This window comes from Arvicanthis niloticus, chromosome 6 (assembly GCF_011762505.2).
Source record: "Arvicanthis niloticus isolate mArvNil1 chromosome 6, mArvNil1.pat.X, whole genome shotgun sequence".
Lineage (NCBI taxonomy): Eukaryota > Metazoa > Chordata > Mammalia > Rodentia > Muridae > Arvicanthis > Arvicanthis niloticus.
The window spans coordinates 29,436,888-29,456,285 of NC_047663.1; the positions used below are offsets into that span (position 1 = coordinate 29,436,888).

Consider the following 19,398-nt stretch of genomic DNA (forward strand, 5'->3'; position numbering starts at 1 on the left):
AGATAAAGCGAGTTATTTTATGTGCAAAGAACTTTGTAAAGTCAGAAATTTTGCCAAGATATTACTACATGTAGTAATTTTAACATTAGTTGAAGCAGAACTTAATGAGGTTTGGTAACATCAAGAAGTGTGAATATTGAGTGGGAAATAGAGTATTAAGTTGGATACCAGGTCTAAGATGGTTATGTAGCAGTTCCTCTGCATTGAAATATCCTCTTTAGTAGGGGGTAAAAAGCTTACAAGACTCAGGAGGCAAGCTAACTTCACATGTCTAGGAAGGCTGAAGCTTGCAAGATTCTGGAGGGTCACTCTCCAGGGCTATAGAAGCAGTAAACAATTACTGGAGGTGGAGACTCTGTCCAGCAGAGAAACTGAAAATTGAGTTTCTAGGACCTGTGGAGCTGTCTGTTAGCTGTATAGAGAGCTAGGGTTGCAGCTCGATCAAGTTGTCACATGTGGGGGGCTGGCTGCTCCGCGATGTAGCTTCTTTTGAGTTATTTTTGCTCCTGAACATAACCTCTCACCTATATTCTTGTTAGTAATTGCAATTTGGTGTAGTAATTACTTTGGTCTATTGGAAGTTGTCTTTCTGGGGTGAGTGGGTAGATGTGTGTGTGGGGGGGGGGCATTTACTCCGCAGATTCTGTCACACAAAAGAAACAACTATTCAACTGCTTTCATGGGTAAATGCACTCCAGTTCCCAGGATTAATATTTAGAGCACATCTATTTATAAATTTTAAATATATAATACTATGATTGAAAACACAATTGTAACTTTATTCTGTCAGAGAAATAATTTATAAATAGGCCAAAGTAAAAGTTAGAGGAGTCCTTTTTGTACTATATTACTGGAAGGATGTCTTAAAACCCTTATTTATACACAGACAATAAAATATTGATGACATATACACAGAGGATGGGCCGATAAATGATAGAAGATTGAAGGCAGAGTATGCATATCATATACGTATATCACAGATTGTTGTAAATGTCTGTATTTTCTAGCTCTAGCTGCTGATAGTGTTTGTAAAATGTGATCCATCAATGGAGATATTCAGACCTATAATTGAGATTCTGTATTCTAAACATCTTTCTCAAATCAAAGAAGCTAGAAGTCCTTGAAAAAAAAGGCTGATACCAGGTTATGAAAACTTAACTGTGAATGTGAACTTCCTAAGATACAAAACATTAGAAAAGACATTTAAACACATATAAACACATACACACATGCACATAGGAACATGCCAAACAGATTGAAAAGCTGAACTAAAATGTGAAAATGCTGCCAATGTTTGCACCAGAAACAGTTTGATTACTGATGCGAAGAAGACTGTAGACCAAGTATGAAAATAAGTGAAACTGAAAAGATTTCTTTTAAAAAGACTTATTGATCTCTTAGAAACTTTCCACAACTCCAGTGGAAGTCAAATATTAGTATCATATGTTGTATAAAGGATTTGAAGTCAGAAACCTTAATTTAAAATCTGTTTCTGATACTAACATGTATCCTTGAGCAAGCTGCTTAAGCCAAACCTTAATTTCCCAGTTTGTTCTACTCTTTGTTTGAATTACTATGAGAATTATCCAAGATAATGAATGTGGAAGCACAGGGCCAGGAGAAAATGACACAAAATATTAGTTATTACCTATTCTTTTCTTTGGCCCACGCCATTGGTTTTCAACTTATGGTCTGAGGATCCCCAGGGACTTGTGAGCATTTTGAAAAGGTCTATGGTGCCAAACTGTTTTCACAGTGACTGTAAGAGGATACATTGAAATTGGACTTTAAGGAAGAGAAGAGAGAGAGATTTGGGATGTGGTGTTTCATTTCATAATTCCCAGCACTCCAGAAATCAGAACAATACCAAGCAAGGAAGACAAGTATAGAAGAGCAAGCTTGCTCAGGTTTATTTTGACCAGTTCTCCTCCCAAATTGCAGGGCTTTGTCTTCTGAGTTTACTATTACTTTATCTGAGTTTCCCACTCATGTTAGAATAGATGTCCGTAAATGTTATGAGCATAGAAAGAAAAGCAGACTCTCCTGAGAGGGAAAAATTAACAAAGGGAAAAGAAAGGCATAAAGGAGCCCTTGTTTTCTCGGCAAGATTTTTGTATTTTCTATTTTATTGAAAGTGCTTGCTGTGTCCAGTTCAAGTGAGCCATCTTTTGATTGTTTGCATGCTTTCTCTATCGCACATTGTCTTACACTGAAGCTTCAAGCTCTTCTTCTGTTAATTCTATTTAGCAACTTGGCAAAGACTTCAGGCATTCATCCTGCAGGCAAAAGCCAATGCACATTTCCTCGTGCATCGGAAGAAGCAACTTTCCACGTGGTGGTTAGCAGACTGCACACATATGTGGGGAAAAAAAGTGCTATTTTTCCTTTTCCCCCGAATGCTTAAATCTAATCGTCTTGCTAGAACTCCAAAGATTTTACGTTGTGTTGAGTAATTATCAGTGACTAGTTTTGTCTGATTCTTTCTTTGAGAATATCATTCTTCTCTTGGAATCAGTCTTATTTTGTTTATTCAGATGTCCACATTTGTAGTCTCAATGAGAATTTCAAGCCTCAGATATGTAACTTGATTACAAGACATTTTGCCCAGATTTTGATCTGTGAAAAACTCTCACTCTGGTAAGGAGAAGGTTATACCCAGGGATTTTGTGGCTTTAGGTTTCCCAGCTATTTTGTAGATGTGGGCACAAAGTATGGAATTTGAGTCAAAACTGTTTATCCAGGACGTTGTTTATTTTCTAGTTCTGGGAATTGAACCCAGGGCCTCCTGTGTGCTAAGCAAACACTATATCACTATGCTTTCTCCTTAGTTGTAAAACTGTGTTTTATGACCTTTACTTTCAGCTTTGATCATGAATACTGACACACACTAAATTTCAAATGGAGTGTTTCCAAGATATTTAGGCATTTATGGACACAACTAAACAGGATCGTGGGCCATGAGAAAATATTATTTAAGGAGTTTCACTTTTCTTTCCTTTCCAAATTAATCATCTGCCTGCATGACATCATTATGCCACATAGCTTCAGCAAGAAAGCCAGTGACCTGTATGAAATCCTTGATCCTGAAAAATGCAACTCATTGATTTTCAGATTGCTGTTGACAATTCAAAAACAAATGCTTTAATAAAGCGAGTCGCTTTTGAATGTTAACATAATCACCATGATAGGCAGCTCCTTATAATCACAGGCTAATCATTATTAATTCCTTTGACATTCAGTGTCGTGACATTAATTATAACGATTCTTTTCAGCAAACATCCATTGCAGTCCACAGCTCTATGGCAAGGTTTTGCCATCTGGATTCACTGCGGCAGTCACTTGTTAAGGGCTGTATTATGACATCTTATGGTGCCATTATGAACCAAACTGAATTTGAGTTTTCTGTAAAGAAGAAAAGAAAAGAGAAGAGAAGAGAAGAGAAGAGAAGAGAAGAGAAGAGAAGAGAAGAGAAGAGAAAAGAAAGGAAAAGAAAAGAAATCTTAGTTTTGAAATGTCAAGTGACTTTTTATTTTCTTCTGTTGGAATCAGCAATTTTGGAATTTCATGTGACCTCGAAAAGTTTCTACTTCCCATTTCTTGATTTTCTCTTTTAACCCCACATTTGTTCATTTTCAGGTTTTTTTCTGATTTTTTTTTCTCCTAGTTCGTGTACGTCTTCAAATTAGGTGTATTGGTCATATTTATTTCCTGATTCTTGAACATGTATAAGTTGGGGGTGCTTCATCTATTACATTTGATAGATTGATTAAGAATAGTGGTGTGAATTATTTAACAATATTGTGTGTGGTGCTGGAGGTTGAATTGAGCGACTCGGGCATGCAAGGTATGCACTCTGCTGCTAAGTTTCATACCGCTAGCCCTATTTTAACTCTGCGTTTTTGAGAGTAGATCTCACTACTTTATGCATGCTGGCCTTGAACTCTTCCTGTGTCCCAAACTGGCCTTGGTCTTCACCTTCTGAGTAACTGATATTATAAGTCCAGCCATTTACTAGCTTTTCAAATTTAGTTATAGCAGGAAATTAATCCCTGAATAACTAAAGAGAGACTCTGCTTCAAACAAATAGAAGGTGAAGAGTGACACATGGAGCAATCTTCTGACCTCCACAAGGACACTTAAAGACATGTGTGCCCACACATGTATACACATACATGTCTACATGTCATCTACACACATATACACGTATGTAAAGCATTAAAGTATGTATAATACATAGAGTATTTCTATAGTCATCCATGGTTCTTTCCTTTAACTAAAAGTATTATATTTTAATAAAAATGTAATTTACTTAAATTACATTTAAATAAAAATTACTAAATTTTATTATATGAATAATAAATTCAGCTTGAAAACAGGTAGATTAAATTTCAGGAAGAATAAAGTGATAAATGACTGAAAATTCTCTAGCGTTTTCAGAGGTACTCCTTATGTGATATGAAGAACTCCATGTCTCCAACAAATCCAGTTAAATTCGGATCTAATTATAGGCTTCATGACCTGGAGAAATGCTAAAAATTTGCTTGAATCTGTAATAACTTTTGAGAGCTTCAGCCCTTTTGCTATGGGGTGGGTATTTTCTCATTTTATGGGAGGGATTCCAGGCATTTGGTCAAGCATCATTTCTGAATTTGTCTGTGAGGGATCACCAAGAAAGATTGTCACTGAACAAGTGGACCAAGGAAGGAAATTCAGCAGTCTGCCATTGTGGGGAAGGAAATGCCAAGTCTTATTTTCTTTCTCTTTCTCTGTTTATCTCTTGGTCTTCCTTCCTACTGCACAGGAGTTTGGATACCACTTTTCCCCTTCTTTTTAGGCATCAAAAGTACAGGTACTTGGGCCCTTGTCTTCAACTTTTGATTACTTGAGATATCACTTTCATGGTTCTAATGACTATAATTTGGAAGCCACACTACTAATTATTCTGGTTCCTCAGCTTACAGAAACCACACTATGAATTTTAATCCTCCATAGACACACGTAAGACACTTATTTTAATAATAGGCACACTCATATATCTATCTAATTTCATTTATATATCTTTATAATTTTATCTATATCTTCTGTGCCATTGGAGATCCACACAATATAACCCCTGATGTTTTCATTATTAGTGTATGTAATTCTATTCTATCTTGTCTCGCATCAGCCCCAACACAAAGCTCTGCTCTTTGATAAATTTCTCAAGGAATACATGCACATGTACCCCCTGGTGAGACTGGAGGATTTACGGGCTGTTATGGGGAACTGGAGAGGACTTGGCCTTATGGGATCTCAATGAAATAGAATTGTTCCCTTTCATGCCTTATTACCTATCAAAATGGCTTCCACTTTTCTCCTTATTTAGCTCAGCTATTTATCTTCCCTCAGCACTTAACTTTAGGCTTACCCACTGAAGCTCACTGAAGAAAAACAAGCTTTAGTCACTCAGCAGACAACACAGTTTTATTAATCTATCTTTAAAAGTAATTAGAAGTTGTTCTTTGTTGTAGTGTGTGTGTGTGTGTGTGTGTGTGTGTGTTACATGCCTTTGTGTGCAAAGGAAGAGAAGAGCAGAAAGGCAAGTGTCTTTCTCTATTATTTCTCATGTTATTGCCTTGAGACAGGTTCTCTCTCTCTAAAGTGAAAGCTCTCTACTTTTGCTCAGCTGAATGGCCAGTGAGTTGTCTAGATTACCATGTCTTTTACCCACAATACTGTGGGTGTAGGCAAGTAAACCATGCCAGCTTCGAATGTGGGTTCTATAAATCTGCAGCCCACATTTCTCTCCATCCATTTATCCATCTTCTCTTTTCATCTTCTCTCTTCTTCAATACCTTTACATACTCTGTGGAATTGATGGTGTAGAGACAAGAGTTTTTCTTTAAAAACAGAAAAAAAAAAAAACCCATGTGTCTGGATTCTCCTTGTGCACAGGATACTGAGAAAAAACTTAAAAGAGTTACACATGAGACAGCACACTCAGAAGCCCAAGAGGAACTAGGTCTAAAAGAAAGTGTAAATAGAAAAATAACAAATGTGCATCCTTTGTCAGGATGCGGAGCCTTCTGTTCTATTTCTAACACTCATTACTTGCACAAACCTCTGTTCCTTCCTTGTCAGATGTTCATTGCATTTGGCTGAACCCAGATATCAAGATCTGCGCATTATAAGTTGATGAGTGCAGACATTTAGTGGAAATTAGTTTACTCATCGCTCTGACTGGCTCTCTGTTTAATTCACAAGGCCAGTAAGCCCTGGAGCACTCAATCCATAGAAGTAATTTGGAGCCTGTTAAATGGAAGCTAGCCTTGGGTTGGATCAGTTGTCATGGTGATATTGTGAGCCACTGAAATACCTGTACTTGGCCATACTATAGGGAAAAAATATTTCCAAGGCTTAAAGTGAAACTTTTTGTTCAACAGTCTATAAAAAGAACAAAGGCATTGGGAATTTAAAATATACCATAGCTTAAAATCAACTGTACCATGTAAAAAACATGTGATTAAGAAAATATAGTAACTAGCCTACCTGTATATAAAATGTGTGTGTGTGTGTAGAACCATACACCCAAGAAACAAACAGATATCATTTTCTTTTGTTTCAAAACATTTGAGCATATAGTAACAAGATTAGGTCTTTATTAGAGTTTTCTTTGTTTCATACTTATTTATATTTCTTAAAGAGTTATCATATTCCAGTTATTTGATCCCTTGACCCCATTAGAGTCAGAAAGGGCAAAAGTAACAAAGAGTCTCAAGAATTTCCCCATGTGCTAATAATAACTGATGTGCTAAAAATAATTTCAGCGTTCTAATAAAGATGACTCCATATATTTCTAATGTAGAAGGTGAGCTCACACTCAGATGAGAGATGTGACTTTTGTTGTTTGATATTCACTAATAATGTTTGTGATGTCTCTTAATCAAGGTTGTCAAGTCATGTAGAGATAGACATCTTTGGAGACTGCTTTCATTAACTGTTGATTGTGCAGTAATTTGAGGAACAGGAACACTCTGTTGACAATGTAGTCATCATTTCCTGTTTCTCCTTTCACAGGTTGAAGTGAATTTCTTGAGGATAGGATTCTCTTCTAAAGGAATTTTCTCACATTCATGTGATTAGCTGTAGAAATCCTTTGCTTGATCTCTCAAGACCTTTCTTTAGTGATTACACTCTGGCCCATCCCACAGTTTATCTATTGAGAGAAACAAACTTCCCCCAAATACATTTCTACTAAGATGACTCAAATGGAAGAGGTTGGAACAATGAGGGGCTTGAATAGTCCTCTTTATTGTCTGATACTTCTTAGTTATCCACATAGACTATCTCACAGCAGAACAACATTGGGATAGTGGAGACTCTGGGTTCTGATTCAGGGATGGGTTATGCCACAAATTCCTTTGGTCTAGCTCCAAAACCTGGCCACAGCATCTTTCTGTTGGCCAAAGAAGTCTTCTCTTGGCCCACAGTTTTCCCAGATTGAAGTCAAGGAGACATAGATGATGCGCCTAGGGGAAAAAAAAATAAAAGGTACATTCCCAAATTTGTGGTGAACTGTTTGTTCCATGCTGCTTTTCTTCAGTTTTTTCTCCTTACAGACTTGCAGTCTACATTTGCCTGTGTCTCATTACAGTTAGTGAGATGCTTTTGAATTAGAGTTATCCTTGGGGCACAGCCCCTTTGTTTCTAACAGAAGATTCTTTCTTTCATGGTGGAGCTTCATTCATGTATTTAGATGTTCCTGGCAATCGCACAGCCAGACCTTGTTTTCTAGCACTGAAAGGGTCTTCTGACTTCCCAGGCTTTGAATCGGTAGCAAGTGATGTCTTTATTGTGCTATGATATATTAATTTCCTTTGAGAAATTAAATCATCTATGGTTTTGTTTTCCCAACCTCATTTTTATTCTCATTGACTTCTACAGCTCAATGTATGTAGAGTATTGACTGACAGAGGAGTGCATGAATAAGAAAGTAAGTGCTGTAAAAAGGATGCAATCTGTTCTTTATAGGAGGGATGGTATTAGTTTTCAATATTGCGTGTCTGTCAAGGTCAGCATAGATGGAACTCAATCCTGAAGGGGCATAATCTCACATGGTTTCACATGCAATAATTCACATGTGGGACTCTCAAGCCATGGAGTCCCAAGAAATAACAGACGGCGCAGTTTTACTCCCATGATAAGATGTTGAATGGCAACTCATTGGTATAATGCAGTTGTTAATTCTTAGGTGGCAACCCCTCAGGCAGATCTCTTTAAAGTATTAGTTTCTGAGAGAGTGCAAATCAGATATCAAATTGTACATTTCATAAAATTTCAATGAAACATCAAGCCACAGGCGGGACAGATGTTGCCCTTAAGAAACGATCAGCAAAACACTTGCTAAAAGTTCACTGACGAGGATAGCACTTTATGTAGAAGACTTTGTTGGGAGTGCTTAGAATTTTTAGATAGTGAGCTCCTGAAGTAGTTTCTATGTCTGAAGTGGGGTCATGCAACTTTTCCTTTTTAAAACAAGCTTCTTAAAAGATTACATTCACAGTGATGGCTGTGTCCAGTTTAACTGGCATACACATGCAAAAGCTGGTGCGCAGATGTGCACTCACACAATACACACACACACACACACACACACACACACACACACACACACACACACACAACCGGTCTCCATGAAGACAAAAATGTGAAGCAACTAGAAATATATGGAATGTGATGCTGAGAGGGTTAGAACTGAGAACTTCTGTCTTCTTTCTGAAGTTTCCTTGACAGTCTTCATTGCCACAATACTCACTTTTGGGTACCCCAAGTGTAGCTGTAACTTTTAGTTTAAAACATTTAATGCCTTCTTGTTCCATATGGACCAAATCCAACTTATTGACCATCATCTTCACTGGGCTCTTTCTCGTGGTACTCAATAGGATATTGTACTCAAGACATACATGACTGCTTGTCATTTGCTAAGCAGTTCTCATAGTCCTGTATTTTTGCCTTGTTTTTAATTTCCAGAAATGTTTATTTCCTAATCTAGATTAAGAGATGGCCATACCTCAATACTAAGAATGTACCCCAGATGACTGGCTTTTCCTTATATGCTTTAAGAGGAAAACTTGGGGGGAAGTCTATGTAGAGGGGAAAATCCATTCAGTCTTTTGGAAAGATTGAGGGGTGTAAATCTTGATGCAAATCCATCATTACCGGAAATTACCAGAAGACAAGGATATTGAAAAGATGGACACTGAGATATTTTTAAAGATGAAAATACTTCTCTTATCTTTTGGAGGAAAACATAGCTCTGGATTTATACATGTTGCCTCACCAATATTTTGAAGGTTATTCAAAGAAAATCAGGAATTTCTATTTCCTCAATCTTACTATATAACTTGTGAGAAAGTTAGAAAAAATAAGTTGTATGATGGAGCCCCCCCCCCAAAAAATACCCTCTTGCTAGGTGCTGCTGGCCTTGAAGTTCTTTGTATTTATATACATACCTGTCTCTCTGTCTTCTCACCTCCATCCATCAACCCTACTTACTTTCCATGTATGTTAAAGCAAGTACAAACATCAGATACTTACGTTCTTATCCTTTCCTTCTTAACACATGTTCAACCCTTCCACCTGAAAGCTTGGCACTGTAAGCCCACATGTTTCTCTTTAATCAATAATGCATAATGTCTGAACCACAATCTTAAATTGCATGTGATTTGTTTCCTGTCAAAGGCATGGTTGAATTCACTAATATTTGAGCAGGCTTGCCCGCTTTTGAGGTTTCTGGCTAGAGTCTTGTATCACAGTCACAACACTGGGACTCAAAGGATTTTTTAAAATGTGAGCGTAATTTTAATATTCACTATATTATATTTCACCCTTGACTTTTAAATTCTGAGGGCAAAGAGTGCTGTTGAGGTTTCCTTTGTTTATATGAAAGACACTAAGTGCTGGACTTAAATACAAACCACATGTCAGAGTTTGAACTTTGCTGAGTGCACTCTTGCTCTATGCACTGGGTGAATGGTTTGTTTATTTGTTTGTTTGTTTTTTTCACCAGAATTTTATGCCCTATGAGATGTTCTGAAATGTTCTTCTAAGTTTTGTGTGTTGATTAAAAACTACTGCTGTAAGAATTGCAGACAGTCTCCCAGAAATTTATATGTTACCATTCATATGAGGTCAGCATAAATGATTGTTGAACAATCTGTATTTTTCACCTTTTTTTATAATGGCTGAAGATGTTTTTCTTAATATAATCTGTATTGGTAAATTATCCTGTGCAGTTAGGTTGCCCTCTGAGAGTGAGAAGCTCCTACTCGGTTTCCTTCAGAGACCCCTGTCTTGGCTCTGGCTGGCTCTGTCCCTGGGAGAGGGAAAAATAGCAATGATTGATTATAAAAGCACTATGTTCTGGAATGAGATTATGAACCATTATCAACAGGAATCACTGTTTATCCCCCGGTGTGGGGAGCAGACAGAAGGTGGCTATCATCCTTGCAGCCATCTTGAGCCATATACCCTGATAAGAGACTTGATTACATTAGTCTGCAACAGCTGAGCACACTCTGATAACATCTTGTTTTAGATACCCAGGATTTTCCCTTGGGTGTGAGAGACTTAAAGGTGTGCGACTTAAGGGTGTGACTTAGAGATCAGATTTAGAGACAAGACCTAAGGGTATGATTAAAGGCATGACTTAGAGGCGTGGCTTAGAAGTGAGACATATAAAAGGCATAGGAAGCTTAAAGATTATCCATGGAGGGGAAGCTGAGCTCAGAACTCCATCTGATGATGCATCCTTTCCAGTCAGCTTCTGTTGGATATTTGCTTGTTGCATGCTTAATAATGTCACAAACTCATTCAAAACCCAAAGATCAGATACTATAGATTGTTCCCCTAACTTTACAAAGCACTTAATATAATTTATTATTCTTAATATATAATATATAAGTCAATGGATGCTGTTTAACTTGAAGGACTAAGAAAAGAGTTTGGTCCTTAAAGTTGCAGAGTTGTTCAGTGGAAGAATGAGAGTCAGGACCTGTGAGTGGGGAAAGAAAAATGAGCCTAAGTATGGAAATATTGATGTCAAATATAAAAAAGAATGTCATTTAATTCTATAAAATTAACCATCAGAAAAATTAAACATGGGCAGTTAAAAATGGGGACCTGGGTTTGAATCTCCAGGAAACATTAAATGCTGAATGGACATGGTGGCCCACTTCTGTGGAGAATGCTGAGGCAGGAAATGCCTAGGAAAACTTGCTAGCTGAGGTAGTTATACTGGTGAGCTCTGGGTTCAATGGAGAGACATTGCCTCAAAGAATAAGGTAGAAAATATTTGAGGAAGATGCTACATCAACCCCAAACTTCTATGTGCATTCACACACATATGAACATATATGGATGCTTTCACACAGACAAACATACTTATAAATACACATGTGTACTTAACATGCACATACATATGCTAGCATAGATAAATAAACCGGAGGGCTTCATTACGACAATTTTGTACACATATGTCATTATACTTTGGTCTCATTCACTCTATTTTCCCATTGCTCTGTCTGTGCCACACCGCCCAGGTTTTGTTTATAGGTCTTCCTTCCTGCACATAGCCCTTCACCTGTGCTTCCATGGCACAGTTGTCTGCTCTCTGTTTTCTCTGAATGTTTTTAGTTCTCAAAGCTGTCGCTATGACACTAATAATGCAATGAGGCATGAAAATAAAACGTAAAACCCTTTGTTCAGTATTTTTCCTAACATGATACACAGTTTGGCATTCAACATTGAATTCTGAATAGAAAATTGGATACTTACCAAGCCAGTTTCACTTTCCCCTAAGTTATGAAGGGGTGTGTAGCTTCTGAGTTCTCTGTTGGTTAATGCTACATGATTTATAAGAGGACCCATATTTTGCTCTGATTTCATCAGTTTTGAACAATTAGTCCTCTTGAGTAAATCTGTGCTTCGACATTCTAGTTGACTGTCATTTTTCCTATGGATCATTGAGATGTAATTGCCCACACATCATTAGACACATGAGGAGAGCCATAAAGGGAAGAATTCAGGAAGCCCTTAAGTCAAATTTCCATGGCCTTTGGGACAACTACCAACTGTCCCTGTACTATGTAACTCTCATGCCAAACAAGATCACTGCTTCAAAATAGGCTTTAAAACTCTCCCCTTAAGGACTTTATCCTGTCTTAACATATAGTTTTATCTTCCTCCATGATTAGTATGACTTTCTGTCCTTAGAACCAAGGTGAGACATGAAAATTCTATTATTGAATCTAAGGGGAAAAGTTGCTGAAGCATGTAAGGTTGCAACTCAATCTATCTCAGAATAATCAAGGGGAAATCTCATGACAACGTGGCAGTCCCAGCTCCCAGTGGAGTCCAAATATGAAATGAGAACAACTTCACAGTATGTGTGTATTGTAGAGAGAAGGACCACACTACTGTTCTTAGTGTATTAATGGGAAGAAATCTCAGAGGTACAAACAAGATGTGATTTTGAGTTTGTCTATGATACATCAATCATTACCTTTAGGAAGGTATTGTTTGCTAATAAAGTCAATACATAAAAGATTGTTTCAAAGAGAAAAAATGACTATTAGTCCTCATGTAGAGTTTATTTTGGGCTCTTTAAGGAAAAGCAAAGGGATGAGAGAGAGAGAGAGAAAGAGAGAGAGAGAGGGGGGGAGGGAGGGAGGGAGGGAGGGAGGGAGGGAGAGAGAGAAAGAGAAAGAGAGATGATTTGCCTGCAGTATATATTTGATCTCAGTGGATAGGAAGAACAGGAAAGTGATCAGTTAGGTTGCTGTTTCCATAGCCTAGATGTTATGTGTTAATGGAATAGATTATAGATTAGGGGGGTTATGTGGAGAGAGATGCAAATTCCTGGTAAAAGCTATAGACATGCAGAATGGACAGGATATGATGTTGATGAATTATATAAGTGAGAAAATGATAAAAAGCATATTATTTAGCTATTTCATCACTGTGACAAGTATCAGAGGGAAAAAACTTGAAAAAGGAAAGATTTATTTTTGCTTTTTTATTTCATGGGTTTGAGCCCATAGTAAGTTGGCTCCATTGCAGTGCACCTGGAGTTATTTATACTATATTTATTACTGAATTGTGCTTCTCCCCACTTTCACAAGATGTTCGTTCCTTGTGTGGGTTTCCACATATTCCACATATTTTAGAGTGAACCAGCATTTAAATATTTAGTATTTTACTTATTTCTTAAGCTTCTGACAGTAGGAACAAGCGTGCTTTATGCTGCTAGAATCCACCAGTAACTAGATGCATAATTATAGTGGGAAGAACTGAATGTTGTGACTGAGAAGAAAAAAGATGTTATCTAAGCTACAGCACTTATCTTTTGTTTGATGTTTGGTCATTAACATTGGTAAGTGTACTTTACCATCTTTATATAATGATGATGATATATATTTTAACATTGTTGGTATGAAATTTACACAAGAAATGATCAGCAAAACACTGATATTTCTTTGATCATGTTGAAATTCTTATTATATATTTGTGTTGTTACCTGAAGCATGGGTCTATGAATGGACTCAATAAATATTTCTCTAATAAGCGAATGCCATTATCTTTAGACTGTCATTTACTGTGGGTTTCTAATAGAATTCACATTTGGGGTCAAAAGGATACCCTATCAACCTTTCCCTATTAGATGTTAAATAGCTGTATAGTGTCACAGATCACAAAATTATACTTAATGCTTGTTGGTATTATCAATCAGTACAGTTGAACACAAGCTCACATCATATAATTGCACCAGATTAATTGTAATAACTGAAATGTGAACATTAGCATTCGTGGAAATGGGAATAAAATTGTTCCCTTCATAAGTTAAATTACTGCTGCTGTTCATAAATTTTAAAACAGATGACTCTGAATTTCCACCTGCACCTTTTAAAGTGATCCTTCTGTCTTCCCATTATTCTTTTAATAGGCATTTAGGCAAAATTTCATCGAAGCCTGTACTTAGAATAAAGCTGGAAGGTTGTTGAGGAATAGCTTTCTTATTGAACTTCTTATACTAATAAAACTAGACCCTAAGTAAAAAATCAGAGGAGTTCAAAATCCTGTTGTCCTCAAATATGTTCAAATATAGTATTTTATATGACCTTTAAAATTTTTATTTTTATGTACTTTTCTTTTGGGGATTTTAATATAATTATACCATTTCCCCCCCCTTCTGTTTCTTTTCTCCAAAAATTTCCATATACCTCTCCTTCTTCTCTTTCAAATCCATGACCTCTTTTTCATTATTGTTATTACATGCACATATGTATATATGTAAGTATATAATTTCCCAAAATACAATCTGCTTAGTCTGTAAGAAGTTACTTATATGTTCATTTTCAGGGCTGACCATATATATTGGATAAGTAGTTAGTGTGCTCTTCTCTGAGGAAGACTATTTCTCCCATTCCCAGCATTCCTTACTTGCCTGTTGTTCTTTGTGTTGGACTGAAGACTGATGGTGGTTCCCCCATCCACTTTGACATGTCTACGGATGTTGTCTTTGTTCAGCTCATGTTTAGGCTGTCATTTCAGTGATATTTTATGAATTTAGCTTCTGACATTCTTATGAGACACAGCCTCACTAAATTCCCCAATCCACTGGCTCTCTCAATCTTTCTGTAATGTTTTGTGATCCTTAGATGTAGTATTTGTTTGGTAGATATATCCATTGGCACTGGGCTCCACGTTTCTGCCTTTTAACTGGTTGTGGTTTTCTGTAAAGGTCTTTGTTCCTTTGGAAAGAGAAGTTTCCTTGAATGAAGGATTAGGATGACACTAAATGGTGGGTATCAGGCAAAATACTGGATTGTAGTTAGAGATTAGGCTGGTTTAATAATGGTGTTATTTTGCCATGCTGGTCATTGTGGATCATAAGCCTGGTAGCCAGGTAGGATTCTTCAGTACTTCTCTGCTTTGGAAGCTTGCATGACATCTTCTGGTACCGTGCAAGTCAGTCTTCAGGGAGAAGAAAGTGAAGTCAGGGACTGCTCAGGAACCTCCAGACCATGTGTTTGAAATACATAGTATAAACAGTATATTTGTGAGACAAATATGTAGCTCTGTGTACCCCATGCTTGCCTTAAGATTAACACATAGGAGTCTATGGTTCCTATTCTTCTTGCTTCTTTCTCTCCAGTGCAGCACATACAGATTCTGATTTTTCATATAATAATATACTTCTGAAATATTAATTAAAAGAAATTCTTGTTATTAAATATTGTAACAATATTAACACACTATTAAAACTCTAATTCCTGACAGAAATTTAAGACCCTTTTAAAAATAAACAAATAGCTAGATTTTGGTATGGTACTTTTATGCTTCCACATAATTTCTTCCTTTTGAACTTTTTTTTTTTTGGCTGTGGTCTCATATATACTAGGCAAATATTCTTCCTCTAACCTTCAACTTCTAATCAGTAATGTATTTAATTCTTTTAAAAATTTTTAAATTGATTCTTTGTGAGTGTCACATCATGCATCCCAGTCATCTCCCTTTCCCCTCATATCCACCGTTCTCCCTCACATACTCTTTTCCCAAATAACACACACACACACCACCACCACCACCATCACTACTACCATCACCACCACCACTACCAACACCACTACCAATAACAACAATGATGATAACAAAAACAAAGTATAGGAAACATCTCATTGTGGAAACTGTAGTATGTCACAGTGTTTCCCACAATATATCCTTCTGTCCACACATCTTCACTTGTGAATGTTCATTGCAATGAGTCATTGGCCTAGTTTGGTATCTCTGGCTTCTGTGACACCAACAATTTTGGAACATCATTGGGACTCCTTCTGGTTATACTGTTGTTGCCTTGTGTCATGGAGATCCTGCAGCTTTGGAACAGCAGGACTGGCCCCTTCACACATTTCAACCATTTACAGATGATATAGATTTTGGAGTGAGCTAATATTCAGTGCCTAGAATCTGGGCCTGGGTGGTAGTTGAGCTGAACAGCCCGCAGGCTCTACCTTATTTTCATCACCAGGGAGCCCTTCAGCTGGCTAGGTCACCCAATGCTGCCATCAAAGGAGCAAGCAAGCGTCAGCTCTGTTGTTTTCATGCCACATCACACCAGATGCATGCCAAAGCCAGCTCTCCAGTGCTCTTGCCCTTGTGGTTGGCTCACCTGCACCCCTGCCACCCAGCACCAGCTTTGCTGTGCTGTCCAGACGAGGTACAGGGTCCGCTCTCCTGACTGTTGCAACTCTTGAGGGGCAGAGATAGCTCTCTTGGGCTCATGATCCCTGTGGGCCACTTTCCTGATTGCTAGAGATATTGGTGGTGGTGGTGGGAAGCTGGGGGCTAGGCATCACCTCTTCTCTCGTGCCAATCCAAGGCAGACAAGTGGCAGGGTCAGCTCTCCCACACTCATTTACTCAGGGCAGGCTCACCTACACCCCTGCCATCAGGACTATCTCCACTGCACTGCCTGGACAAAGCCCAAGGCCTACTCTCCCAAGTAGATCAGATATGGAGCTAGCTCTCCAGAGCACGGCATCTGGTGAGAGGTGCGGCCAGTTATGCACTGCTCCTGGATATCCATGTGGTCCCGGGCGGGGCTGCCCTGACCAGGGACATTCCGACATTCTCTAGTGGTAATATGAGCTACGGACATCTACACTGACACCTGTTGCTACATAGCCATGGACTCAGACATGACTCTCAGTGGCAGGTTGGGCTGTGACCTCACCATCACCCCATGTGGTATAGCTGGCCACTCACAATAAGCTACTCTTTTTCACTCTTAAGTCTCCGATTCTGTCTCTCTTCACAATGTTCACGCTGCTCCACCTCTCTTTCTCTCCCCTCTACCACCACAGACTCACACACTGTGGTGACTGTCTGCAGGCTGGCCATAGCTAGCACGCCTCTGTATGAGTTCCGCCATGCAGAGTGACATGGCAGCACTGGTGTCTATGGTCCACCTGTGCCTTGTGCTAGAGGGAAGGTTTCTGGGTGTCGTGGCAGTCCACAGATGTCTGTCTCTCTTACTCCTCCTGTGCTGTGCTGCCTGAATTTGATTAGGTTTTTGGATGTCTTAGGCATAAGACAGCTTTGGCAATCATGCTACACCCCAAGCTAGGAGGAACAACGACTACCATCTGCTCTGCCCCTGACTGATATAAGACCAATACCAACAACAAGGTGTCTCTTTGCCCAGTGCCAGGGGTTGTATTTAAATCGTAAATTAAATGTATAAATGAAATGCCTTTTTGAAGGCATTTATTGATTCTTCTTGTGGTAAGAACATTTGAAACTTAACTATGTGATAGGCTTGTCTGTGAATGGATACTCCAAGAATGTCAATTATTTTAGAATTTGTCAACAAATATAATAATGATTCAATTTAAAAGTTATTCTTTTTATGTTACTTCCTATATAATATGCAAAAGATCTTAGACTAGTGAGTAAAAAACAGTAAAAAAAATAAAACACAGAAAAGTATAAAAATATAGGGGGCCATTAATATTCAAAAGGTTAAAAAGTATGTATATCATGAAAGTTTAACTAGAAAAACAATTATAGATTAGCAGGTGACTGAAGAAGGAAAAGTTCAGAAACAACCTGGAGCAAAGTTTAGAGATTTAGACATAATAAATAAGGAGGTATGAGATTTTTAGGGAAATGAGCAATGGATTACATGGCTAATTATTTGTGTAAGATAAAATTAGATTTTTTTTAAATCCAAGTTAAAAAAACTGTAAACATTAGAAGAAAGTATTAATAAATGTGTAAAGACAAAGGAGAGTAATATTAAAATAAGCTGCTGAAGGGATGGATTTATTACTTAACCACTTAAAACTTTTTAAAAATCAGTAGATTTTTGTATAGCATCTCGTAGCTTCTCTATCTATACTGGTCTTTCCACAACAAGCCCTTTTCAATTGAGTATTCTACTCTGTGTTGCAGGGGTGAATGCTAATGAACCCTCCCCCAAACAGTGAATTAAAATGCTAGGTAAGTTCTTTTTATTAAATAATTGCTCTCAGACTTATAGGGAAATTGACATTTCACATATCTCAATTGGGCACATATGCTTGATGCCCTTAAGGAAGCAATGTATGAATGAATCTTCAAATAGTTACATGCCTTTAGCCTTCAGATTCTGCCTTCAGAAATTTGTATTAAGCAAAGGGAAAGACTTGTAGATGTTAAACAGTTGTAGATGTATGAATATGACCTGGGCCCTCTGCACATATGTCATGATTGAGTAGCTTGGTGTTTTTGCGGGAGTCCTAACAGTGGGAGCAGGGGCTGTCTGTGACTCTTGCAGGCTGTGTTACCCTTTTCCTCCTACTGGGTTGCTTAGTCTGCATGCCATGTTTGGTTGATGTCCCTTGGGAGGCCTGATCTTTCAGAAGGAAGGTGGAGAGGGGTTTATGGGGGAAAAGGGAAGTTGGGGGAGAAACTGGGGAGACAAGGGAAGGAGAAGAAACTGCAGTCAGGATGTAATATATGAGAGAATAATAAAAAATTAAAAAGCAAAAAGATAGGAGTTAAACATTCTTACTCTAAAAATCTGAAAACCCGAAATGCTACAAAGCAGAAAACCTTTTAAATGTCCATATGGTATCACAAGCCCATATAGCATGTTGTAGCATGTTGTAGCATGTTGATGTAAACAGTTCAGGGACACTAAAATAAATAGCTTGAAACTATCCCCAGGCTGTATGGAAAAAGTATATAGGAAACATAACTTTGTGTTTGGGCTTCTATCCTCAAGGTTTATCAAGAAATATACATATATTTAAGATGCCTGAAATCAAAACTCCTCTCCTCCTAGATATTCTTAATATGAGTATTAATAACTTAATAAGTATTTTAAACTTAATTGATTTATTAATCTAAAGGAAACTACAGTCAAGTAATTCAAGAGTTATTAAATGGGTATTTGTATAGCAAATATGAATGAAAATGATTATCTAGACTTGTACTGACTTAGGGGCAAACATGCCTTTTACATGAATAAAAGATGGCATAAAACTGTGTATAACATGGTGCCATGCCTTCTAAATAGGCAAGAAAACTATAGAACATGCTCATGGAATGAAGGTTCTACATCAAGTGTTAGTAAGCTACAGTAATCATATGTTGTTATTATGTAGGGCACTATATTGAATTGAAGTAATTACTAATACTCCCTTTATTCTAAAAAGATTCAAATTGAAAGAAAAGTAATGCAGACTTAACAGTTTGTGTTTGTTTTTTTTTTACCATCTCAATTTATATCTATGTTAATTAAAAATTTGAAATAAGCATATATTTTAGAGCTCGGGGATGGGAGGTGCAACCATATTACTACTTGAACATGCAAGA

General features: G+C 37.6%; 1 non-coding gene across 1 annotated transcript; it reads right to left on the bottom strand.

Moving 5' to 3' along the window:
- Nucleotides 1–17,110: 17,110 nt before the first annotated feature.
- On the bottom strand, nt 17,111–17,253 carry LOC117712167 (small nucleolar RNA SNORA48). Its single transcript, XR_004607235.1, has one exon. It is a non-coding gene; the product is annotated as a small nucleolar RNA SNORA48 (small nucleolar RNA).
- Between the last annotated feature and the right edge of the window lie 2,145 nt (nt 17,254–19,398).